Source organism: Ctenocephalides felis, unplaced genomic scaffold, assembly GCF_003426905.1.
Source record: "Ctenocephalides felis isolate EL2017-DRISC unplaced genomic scaffold, ASM342690v1 CF-g0.4_SCAFFOLD_03572, whole genome shotgun sequence".
Lineage (NCBI taxonomy): Eukaryota > Metazoa > Arthropoda > Insecta > Siphonaptera > Pulicidae > Ctenocephalides > Ctenocephalides felis.
This window is the reverse complement of record NW_020539726.1, coordinates 44,709,280-44,721,365: the sequence shown is the minus strand read 5'-3', so window position 1 is coordinate 44,721,365 and position 12,086 is coordinate 44,709,280. Positions and strand designations below refer to the sequence as shown.

The 12,086-nt window shown below is 29.0% G+C and overlaps 1 pseudogene; it reads right to left on the bottom strand.

The window, feature by feature from the left end:
• Window positions 1–7,697: 7,697 nt before the first annotated feature.
• The window catches only part of LOC113388572, a 47,789-nt pseudogene continuing 43,400 nt past the window's right edge, over window positions 7,698–12,086 (bottom strand).

Sequence of the window (12,086 nt, the reverse complement as noted above, 5' to 3'; positions counted from 1 at the left end):
TTAGCAAGCTAGAACAACTTGTCGATAGGCAAATCGAATATGAAATTTTTTTTTTTTAAAAAAGCGCGTAAGCTTCACTCGCGATTGAAGTAAATTTCATTTGCTACTGTACAAGATGGCATTTAAGTAAAATTATATAATAATTTTGAATAATGTCTATTAGTAATATGGTATCACTCGTGATGCACACATTTATTAGTGTCAACTATTATACACATTTATATAATGATAAATTATAAATTATATATTTATAATAGCATTAAAAATATGTATAATATTTAAAAATAATAATGTAATTAAAGACATACTTCAAATATGACATGATCGGTTTGTCATTGTAATTAGCATTTAGGACTTGAACCTTCATTAGAGAAATGAAGTAATTGCTGATTTATATGTTAAACAACGCCTAAACAAATATTTTTTTCACAATTTTGCACATCATGTAATAATTGTGTTTGAAGAACTTCGTGTAATTAAAATTAGCATACCTTTTTTGCGATATAATCTCATTCTTTGAACAGCTGTAATATCTGCCTTATCTAAAAAATATTTTTCATTTCAATAGCGTCAAAGATTTATACAAACTACGAATAATAAGAAATAATTACAAAGAAACAGGATAAAATATTCTTCTGATTCAGGCATTCAGACACTTATCATATCTTATTTGTCGTTACGCACTTCCGTTGCATTTGTACGGATTTACCCCCTAGTCGCGCCTAAAGAAGTTATTCTTCAAAAATTATTTACGTATTATATTATTTTATATTAATATTAATCCCAAAAACTACATATCAAGGCTAGTACAAATTAAAATTTATTTTTGACCTGATGGCTAATTGGCATGTTACAGCAACTTACCAATAGGTAAATCGATTTAAAAAATTCGTTGCTCATTGTCTCATTTTGTTATTAAACTTAATAAAATTATGCTAAAAGTAGTGCCATTTTTTATACTGGTGTCAAATAAAATTATTCTATTTAAATTTATTTTTTAATTTATCACTAATTAACAACTTGAGGCAACTTGCCAATAGGCAAATCGCACCAGAAGACAATTTAAAGAAATTGTTGGTTTATTGTCTCAATTTGTACAATAATTAAAAAAAATCAAAATATAAAATTGATTTGAAAATTAAAAAATAAAACTAGTGCCAAACTTCATATCGCCAATAAAAAATGATTGAATTGATAATTAGTTTTTGACTTCTACTAATTGGCAACTTGCAGCAACTTGCCAACAGTCAAATCGTACCCGAAGACAATTTAAAGAAATTGTTGGTTTATTGTCTCAATTTGTACAATAATTATAATATAAAATTGATTTGAAAATTAAAAAATAAAACTAGTGCTAAACTTAATATCGTCAATAAAAAAAAATCATTAGATTTATAATTAGTTTTTGGCTTTATTACTAAATAGCAATTTGCAGTAACTTGCCGATAGGCAAATCGCACCAGAAGACAATTTAAAGAAATTTTTGGTTTATTGTCTCAATTTGTACATTAAGTCAAAAAAATTCCAAATATAGAATTGATTTGAAAATTAAAAATAAAACTAGTGCCAAACTTCATATCGTCTTTAAAAAAATCATTAGATTTATAATTAGTTTTTGACTTCTACTGATTACCTGTAGCAACTTGCCAATAGGCAAATCACACTCGAAGACAATTTGAGAAAGTTGTTGGTTTATTGTCTCAATTTGTCCACTAATTAAAAAAAATTCAAAACATAAAATTGATTTGAAAGTTAAAAAATAAAACTAGTGCCAAACATCATGTCGTCAATAACAATATATTTATAATTAGTTTTTAACTTTATTACTATTTGGAAATCTGCAGCAAATTGCCAAAAGGCAAATTGCTTTAGAAAATAATTCAAAAAAATTGTTGGCTTATTGTCTCAATTTGTCCATGAATTCAAAAACTTTGAGCTACAAAATTTAATTTGAAATTCAACTGATCATCCTTGTATTGGTGTCGAAAAATTTTTTTTGGATTTAAATTTATTTCCGACACTCCCAATTGGCGAGCTACTGTAACTTGCCAAAAGGCGGAAATAATTTTAAAAAGTACGTTGACTTAAGTAAAACAATAAGTGTCAGATTTTTTTAAACATTTTTTCCAAAAACTCACCCGAACTGCAACGACGAGCACCAACAAACACAACACCAAAGTTTTCATGATGTCTTCTTGCACAAAATTCACAAAATTGTTAAACAAATTTAATTACTTAATTAAACCGAATTGTTCATAACAATTTATTAAATCGTTTTGGCGAATGTTATTTTTTGTTCGCGATATATATGTGTTCATGTTTTGTTTGCGAATTGGGTAACTCGATTTTTGCTGATTTTGCGGAAAATCCAAGTCAGCGATTTGTGTTATTTGTTTTGATAATTGCGAAAAAATTGACATAGTAAATTTTCACTTTTTAATAAATGTTAAAATGAAAATTTAACTAGTTGGTATTGGTATTTTGCCTTGAGGCAAGTTGCATGAACTTCCCGAATATTCGAATAAATATTCGGGCATAAATAAATTAATTTAGGAGTGATTAAAAGTATTTCGAGTGCATTTATTACAAATAATTGAAAACGAACGAACACATTAACTTGGAGTATTTTCTAAGAGCAAATTTTCACAAACCAACAATTTTTATAATTGAACCAGTTTCCGTAGAACTTTAATGGTTTAGTATGTTCTTTAAGACCAAGTACTCTATTGTTATACCAAGTGAATCGTAAAATTTTAATTTTAACAAACGTCAAACAAACTACTCATTTTCTCAAACTTTGATGAATTTTTAAAATTAAACTACTTGTCTTAAGGCCGTTATATTTCAGTAAGCTCTATAAGACCATGATATATATCGTTAAAAATGTTCCATAAAAATCAGCTAAAATTTTTTTTTTCAACAGTTAATTACAAGAAAACGGCTCGGTAGATTTTCACCTAAAACTAATCAGTATCATTCCCAAATAATATCTTCCGAACAGTTTTTGATTTTTTAAAATCGATTTGGTAGTATGCGCTTAAATGTGGACAAAAAGTTTAACACTTTTTTCCAAATTACAAAGAAACGGCTTGGCTGATCATCTCACAAAACTGACAAACGATAATCCTCATTGAGATACATCAAATGGCTTTTAAATTTCTGAAATCGGTTCAGGCGTTTTTGAGAAAACGTCGATCGAAGGTCTAATTTTAACAGATGCCAAAAAAACGATACCAATTTTTGCAAACTTTGAAGAATTTTTGAAATTAAACGAGGTCCGTAATATTTTAGTATGCTCTACAAGACTATGATATCTACCGTAAAAAAAAATCATAAAAATCGTCGATTTTTTTTTAAACTTTATTACAAGAAAACAGCCCGGCCGATCTTTACCAAAAACTAATTAGCACGATTCCCAACCAAAATCTATCGAACGGTTTTTGCATTTTCAAAATTGATTCAAAATTGTGAGCTAAGACGTGGACGAAAATTTTTTCACTTTTCTGCGATTCACAAAGAAACGGCCCGGTCGATCATCACACAAAAGTGAGAAACGCTAGTCCTCATCGAGATACATCTAATGGCTTTTAAATTTTTGAAATCGGTCCAGCCGTTTTTGAGAAAACGTCAATTTACGGCAAAAAAATTCGTTCACACACACGCGCACACACACACATACTTTTTTCAAATGTTAGTCTCATTGGATTCAGAATGGCTTGAAACGTCGAGAATATATAATATTATCGAATCAGATTCATTGATGAAAGCATAAACGTCTCCTTCGAGAAGTTAAGTAGGTGTAAGTGGCGTTTTGTCTAAAGGCAAATATGTAATAATTGACTTAGAGAGCAATATATTAGTTTATGTGTAATTTATAAGTTATTATACTTAAAACAAATAAAAAAGTGGATGGATTTTTTAATTTAATATTTATATATATATATATATATATATATATATATATATATATATATATATATATATATATATATATATGCTCAAATGGTTCCAAATAGATAAAAAACAATTCTCTGAAAGTTTTAGCTCTTAATATTAACGTTTAGATAGAGCGCGATTCAATCAAAGTTTTGTATGGAAATAGCATGGAAAATTTTTCAAACATTTTAAAAATGTTTTTCAGGTGTAATTTAGTGAACAAATAAATGAATAAAACTCATTCATCGATAAGTTCGATACCTAAAACTTTTTTTTTTTAATTTTCAAAAATTTTTCCATGCTCTTTCCGTACGATGTTTGATTGAATTGCGCACTATTTAAAAATGAGTATTAAGAACTGAAACTTTCAGAGAATTGTTTTTTATCAATTTGGAACCATTTGAGCCCCTGGGTGCAAGGAAATTTGAAACTGACCATTTTAAGGACCACCCTATATATATATATATATATATATATATATATATATATATATATATACTCGTAAAATCAATTTCTCCAGACCCATGACTATAGCCTAGTGTTGGTGTCGGTAATGGGCATACGCAGGGATAAGTGTCTATAATTAATCAAGATTAAAATTAGATAATGACATGATATTAAGACACCATAACAGCCAGTCAGCACACAGTCGCCATTATATCATATCATATTGAGGGGGGGCGCTTTTACGAATTAAATACAAAGGTTCGGGAGCACACCGAAGACGCCCCTGATGCTTATGCTGAATGTGGTACAATTTGGGAAGATATATTTATATATATATATATATATATATATATATATACACTAGATGACCCAACAGACGTTGTCCTGTACTCACGTCAACAATTCAAAAGTTCCAAATTTTTTAATATCTTATCCTATACTTTTTCATATCCTATTTAATGACCTGCCTTTGTAATTCATTTATGGTCTTGGCATAAGCAGTATAAAAAATTCAGAAAAAATAATATATTACCTGCGGTAAAACAACAATATCACACTTGATTTTATCACACAACAAAATTACTTCAATAATTTAGTATATAATTTTCATAATCTCGTACGATATATTAGTCGCTTTTTGACAATTATAATTTCTAAAGTACATTTTTCTTACTAATAATTTAATAAACATTATTGTTTATGTTCAAATCTTAGGTGAATTAATTTGTAAAATCTAGTTCATATGTGCACTATTCAATCTAAGATCAACTTGCTAAATATTCCATATCCATATGCCAAAGAAATGAATGTTTGATACATTAAACAAAATTCTAATTATTTTTTTAATAAGTAGAAATATTTTTTGTATTGTTCAATAACTTAGTAAAGTAAACCAAAATGCGACGTGCAAAAGTTTAAAAAAATAATGTATATATTGTGCTATTTATTAAAATGAATTATATAATTTCATCTGCCAAATATATACTGTTGACTGTATCTTATATTATTTTAATTTCTGGCACTTCTCAGCTGCTTTTCGGTAATAATAATGTAGACATTACATTTTTCCTGTAAATTATATTCTAATATTATCTAGGCTCATACTTTCAGCTATATTCAAATTTCGAAGGAATTAATATTTCTAGCAGATGATAGTTCAAATGTTTTCAATGTCAAACAATGATAAATGATTGTCTTTGTGATTTTTGCCATTTATTTCTACAATATTACTATAGTTTTATCGTTCATTAAATCTTAAAACATTTCTTTGACAAACTCTAAAAAGAATTATCAAAATTCGAATAACCGTTTAGGAGAAGTATTAAATCGCGTTAAAATTTATCTTTTAGTTTGCGTGTCCATTTTTTTCATTTTATTTTTTCATAATTCGTAATACAGCCTCGAAATTTCAAACTCTTATCACAAACCCTTATTTTGTAATATTTATTTTAGTAATCATAATTTAGTAATAATAAGTCATAAAATTTTGATTCAGATTTTTTTACAATTTTGAAAAAGCTTAAATTTTACTCCAAAATACAATGTATTTTTAACAAGGGTTACCCAACGCATTTTTTGTTTGTTTTGGGATTAGTTTTCATTATTTTGATTTTTTTTATTCGGTATACGAAAAGTATTCTTTATTCATATACAATACAATTCAACAAAAATTTTTACCCTTCCATCATGAAATCCTTATTTCATAATAGTGATTTTAGTAGTCCAATCAAATCCGCTCAAACATTTTCAAAACATTTTCTATATTGGCGACGGAAAGGTTACAAATATTTTTTTATGGATGAATAATATTGCCCACGAGCCAGTTGTATATATTATTAACAAATTTTACTTATATTTACACATTTTGACTACTTTTGATAACATTAGACTGTTTTTGACAAATTATGATTATTGAGGTCTTCCGACAGAATTTGGCTATTTATGAAGATTTCTGACTATTGATATCTTTTGATTACTGTTGCTGACGACCTCTGACTGTTTTTGATGAGTTCTAATGTTGACAACTATTTTTTGAGATATTCTGACCATTTCTGATAAATTTTGTCTACTTTTAATGAATTCTGAATGTCGTAGACAAATTCCGAACTTTACTTTGACAAGCTCGGTCTATTTCTCTGACTATTTTCAACACATTCAGACTATTTTGACTCATTTTGGATATCCTCAATAATTCATAACTATTTTAAACGAATTGTAACTATATGTAACAATTTGACATCTGCTGACTATTTTCAACAAATCTTGTTTATGATGGACAACTTCTGGCCATACATAACAAATGATGACTATTTTAAATATATTTTTAACCAGTTCTGACAACTTATAACTAAGTCTGATTAGTATTGATAGGTTATGAATATTGTTGATGATTTCTTACTCCATTTAACCAAATTCACACAATCCTCTGACTAATTTTGACACATTCTGACCATTTTCTTCGAATTTTTAACTATTTTTAGTAAAAAAAATCTTACTTTCAATAATGACTATATATTATCAAATTTTTGGTTACGATACATATTAATTAACACATAAGCTATCACAGTGCTTCCTGAAGAGCTCTTTAAATAGATCTGTTAAGAAAACTAGTGGTGTATGGCATCGTGCTTTAAGGCAAATTGCTGGAACTTTACGTACCATAATGAAATATTCGAGAAATTTTAAACGTTTTCAAATATATTAATACAAATACTGTGATATTTGTTATCTTGTTATATCTGAGCAAATCAAATGTAAATCATAAATCATAAATCAATTTATCTCCAGAACATTAACAATCGTCATTTCATTTCGAATTCGATTTCAAAAAAATAGTTGCCTTAATTTAATTTACACAAAATTGGAAAATTTCTCCAGTACATAAACAGTCTAAACGCACTTGGGTAAACATTTGCACCAGAGTGGCGCTTAGACTGTGCTTAGCCTGGGTAATTTTTTGAATTTTTAATCCAAAATTACAAAAATATTTGATGGAAAATGGAAATTGCCATTTTTTGCACATTTAGCTCTGTATCTTTGAAATGGCGGAACCTGTCTTTGCCAAAAACTAATCAGCACATCTCCCTATCAATAGGAACCGAATGTTTCTTGAACCATTCAAATCGGTTGATCCGTGCGCCCGAGAACGTAGACTAAAATTTGTATCCATACATACACACACACACATCAATTTTTTCTGAGGTATACCAAAATCTTCAGAAACCTTTAAAACGTCAAGAAATGCAAGTAATTTCAATTTCAAGTTTTGGACGATTACAATAACTTATCCTACGAGAAGTTAATAATCTACTCTTTAATTTAAACGAGCTCGTCAGGACTCACAAACAGTCTTCATAACAATGGAAATAATAATACTTTAATTGTAAATGCTAATATTAGTTCATGCAGTTCTTTTTGAGTATAATTGTTACCAACTAATTAAAAAATACTAAAACTGATGAACTTGATTACGTAACATATCTTCATCATCTAAAATAAATGCAAGTATAGTATTTTTGGTGTGGAATTTTCAGTCATCGTCATCTTCACTGGAAGAAGAACTTTCTTCTTCGCACAAACTCTCCATCTTATTACAGATTTTCTTAAAATCTGGTCTTTCATTTGCATCCCACTTCCAGCATTTTTTCATCACATTGTAAACTTCTTCATCGGCCCGTTTAGGTCTAGGCAATCTGTATCCTGTTTTTATTACATCCAGGACATCATCAGAATCACTCAATTCAGAGTAAGGAAGTTCTCCCAAAGAAAATATCTCGAACAATAGAATGCCATAGCTCCAAACATCGGATTTTGTGGAGAACAATCTGTTTTGGAGAGCTTCAGGGGCTGACCATCTTCCTAGGACAAATACCAGTCCTTGATTTGTAAATATCAGCATTAATGATCCTGCTGAGACCGAAATCACTGATTTTTACATCAAAGTCTTCGTCTACCAAGACATTTCTGGCAGCCAAATCGCGATGGATGTAATTCTTGCGTTCTAGATAAGCCATACCATCGGCAACTTGTTTGCTGAATTGAAGAAGATCACACCTATCAAAATTGAATTTTGGCACCTTCAGTACACTCATCAATGATCCTCGTTTCATAAACTCGGTGACTATAAGGATTTTACCATCACTCGGAGATCTGGATACTCCGAGCAATGTCAGGATATGAGGATGTACCAGGGTTTTCATAATCTTTGCTTCTTGATGAAAGTCTTCAAGCGAGGAAAAACTGCTTTCCACCATTGTTTTTACCGCTATTTTTGTGTTTTTTCTCCAAGTTCCTGCAAACACGACACCAAAAGCGCCTTCGCCCAATTTTTCATCCATGGTGATGTCTTTAAAAGGAATTTCCCAGTTGTCTTGCTTTGAAGTCGCGCGATTTGCACGAGAATCGTAGATGCTAGGTTTTTTCTTGGTGCAGGGTTCAGCCAATTTTTTGCCTGCTATTTCACCTTTAACTAAAAAAAAAACTAGTTAGTATTGGTATTTTGCCTTGAGGGAAGTTACGAGAACTTCCCAATATGTTTAAATAATCAATAAAAAATAAATTAATGTATGAGTGATTAATAGTATTCCGAGTCGATTTATTACATATATTTAAAAGCGAACGAACACGTTAACTCGGAGTGTTTTCTAAAAGCAAATATTCAAAAATCGATAATGTTTATAATTGAATCAATTTCTGTAGGACTTCCATGGTTTAGTATGTTCATTGAGAACAAGTACTCTATCGTTATACCAAGTAAATCGTCTAATTTTAATTTTAACAAACGCCAAAAAAACTACTAATTTTCTCAAATTTTGATGAATTTTTAAAATTAAACTATTTGTCGTAAGGTCATAATATTTCAATAAGTTGTATAAGACTATGATATATATCATTAAAAAAAGTTTCATAAAAATCGACTCAATTTTTTTTCCAACAGTTAATTACAAGAAAACTGCTAGGTAGATTTTCATCTAAAACTAATCAATATCAATCTCAACCAATATCTTTCGAACAGTTTTTAACTTCCCGTAGAGTAAGTTATAGTAATCGCAAAAAAAATCGAAAATGAAAATTTTTATATATCTTTACGTTTCAAAACCTTCTGAATATTTTGGCATACCTTAGAAAAAATTGATGTATGTGTGTGTGTATGCGTATGTGTGTGTGTGTGTGCGGATACATTTTTTCGTCGACGATTTCAAAAACACCGATCAACTGATTTGAATAATTCAAAAAACATTAGATTCGTATTGATAAGGAGACATGCTGATTAGTTATTCGCAAAGGCAGGTCTAGCCGTTCCGAAGATATGAGGCAAAAAGTGTAAAAAACGGTAACTCAGTTTTTAAGAAAACGGAGCATAATTCAAAAAACATTTTACTTGTGTTGACAAGATGAAGAACTGATTAAATTTTTGGGAAGGCAGCTCTAGCGGTTATGGACTTTCAATAAAAATAATTTAAAAAATTGCCATTTGGTGGTCAAAAATGTTTATTGGACATATGTACATCAAATTATTAGATATTTTATAGAGGTTTTAATGTTGTGTACACATTTTGCATTTACAGAAAATTTAGTAATTTTGAAAATGAAAAAATCTAAATTTTCAAAAAAAAATCTAATTTTCGAAATTTTTCATAATTTTCAAAAAAAAAAATTAAATTTCGAAAAATTAAAAAAAAAAATGATTTCTTACAAAAATTTGAGAATATTTTGGAAATTTAAAAAACTATTATAAATTCCAAAAAATTTAAACTTCGAAAAAAAATAATTTTGAAAAAATTATCAAAAATTTTTAAATTATCAAAATAAAATCTAATAAAAAAATGGACTTTTGTAAACGTACACATAAGTTGTTTATAAAGTATGCTCATCACCCAATTTAAAAACAATTATTGATTATTTTCAATCCTCGAATGTTTAATTACGCTACGGAAAGTTCCAGCAATTTGCCTTAAGGCACGATGCCATGCGCTCCACTAGTTGATTTTTTAAAATCGATTGGATAGTACGAGCTTAAATGTGGATGAAAAGTTCTACAGTTTTTCCCAAATTACAAAGAAACGATCATCTCACAAAACTGACAAACGATAGTCCTCATTGAGACAACATCAAATGGTTTTTAAATTTCTGAAATCGGTTCAGGCGTTTTTGAGCAAACGTCGATGAAAGGTCTAATTTTGACAAATGCCAAAAAAACGATACTACTTTTTGCAAACTTTGACGAATTTTTAAAGTTAAACGAGTTGTCGTAAGGCTGTAATATTTTAGCATGATCTAGAAGACTATGGTATCTACCGTCAGAAAATAATAATAATAAAAATCTTCGAATTTTTTTTTTAGAAACTTCATTACAAGAAAACGGCCCGGACGATCTCTACCAACAACTCATCAGCACGATTCCCAACCAATATATTTCGAATGGTTTTTGAATTTTTAAAATCTTAAAAAATCTTTTCAAAATCTTTCAATTTTTTTCACTTTTCTGTTATTAACAAAGAAACGGCTTGGCTGATCGTCGCACAAAACTCAGAAACGCTAGTCTTCATCGCGATACATCGAATGACTTTTAAATTTTTGAAATCGCTCCAGCCGTTTTTGAGAAAACATCGATTTACGGCAAAAAATCTGTTCACACACACACAGAGAGACACACGCATACATTTTTCAAATGTTGGTCTCATTCGATTCAGAATAGCTTGAAACGTCGAGAAAACATAAAATTAGCGAATCGGATTTTTTGATGAAAACATAAACTTCTCCTTCGGGAAGTTAATTAGATAAAGTGTTTACGTTATTGGTAGTATTGATCACAATGTGTTTTTATTTACCCATGTAGTACTCCATCAGTTCCTTTAAATCATCAAATTTCTTCTCCTCGTTTCCAATACAAAACGAGTGTTCTCCATAAGGTTGAATTCTGATATTGCATACATGGTATCCCTGGTTAGAATTTCCAGATTTTATACACAAAACGTAGTTTGAAGGAAACGACTCCGATTCCCTCACCAGAAAAGTTCCCAGTGGGTACTTGGATTTCATCAACAACTTCTTAGATTTTCTTGATGATATCTTGCCAAAGAACCAGCTGGTGAAATAATTAACCATGTTAGACAGTTTTACAACTAGGGTTTTAAAAACCCGTTTTTTTGGCGAAAATTGTGGAACTCAGAAACCGGTTTTTTAGTGAAAGAAGTCGGTTTTTACTGTATTAATGAAAAATGACAAATATAGCCAAATATAAAAGATAGGTGAAAGCGTTTTGATTCTTGAAATCATATCGGTTAAATAGAATGTGGAATCTTATCTATTATTATAGTTTTATATATCTATATATTATTTTTTTTAAATTTGAGTGGAGGAAGTTACTTCTTCAAAAAAAATCACACTGATTTAAATTAATTATATACACTGGTATAAAAATGTAAATTGTAAACGAACGAAAATCTTATATTATATTATATTAAATTATTATATCAGAATTTAAAAACAATTAAGCGTAATTTGGTCGCAAGTATGAGAGTATTCTCTATTTCAGGAAATTTTGTGAGTAAACAAAGGATACATCTAAGTAGCAACAAACATCTCAGTTTTTTGAAATCATATTTTATTAAACAAAAAAACAATAGAATCCTTAAAATAATTAATCAAAATTGCTCGGAAGAGAAATAACCGTGTTTAGCTTACTTGTTTTTAAAACTAAA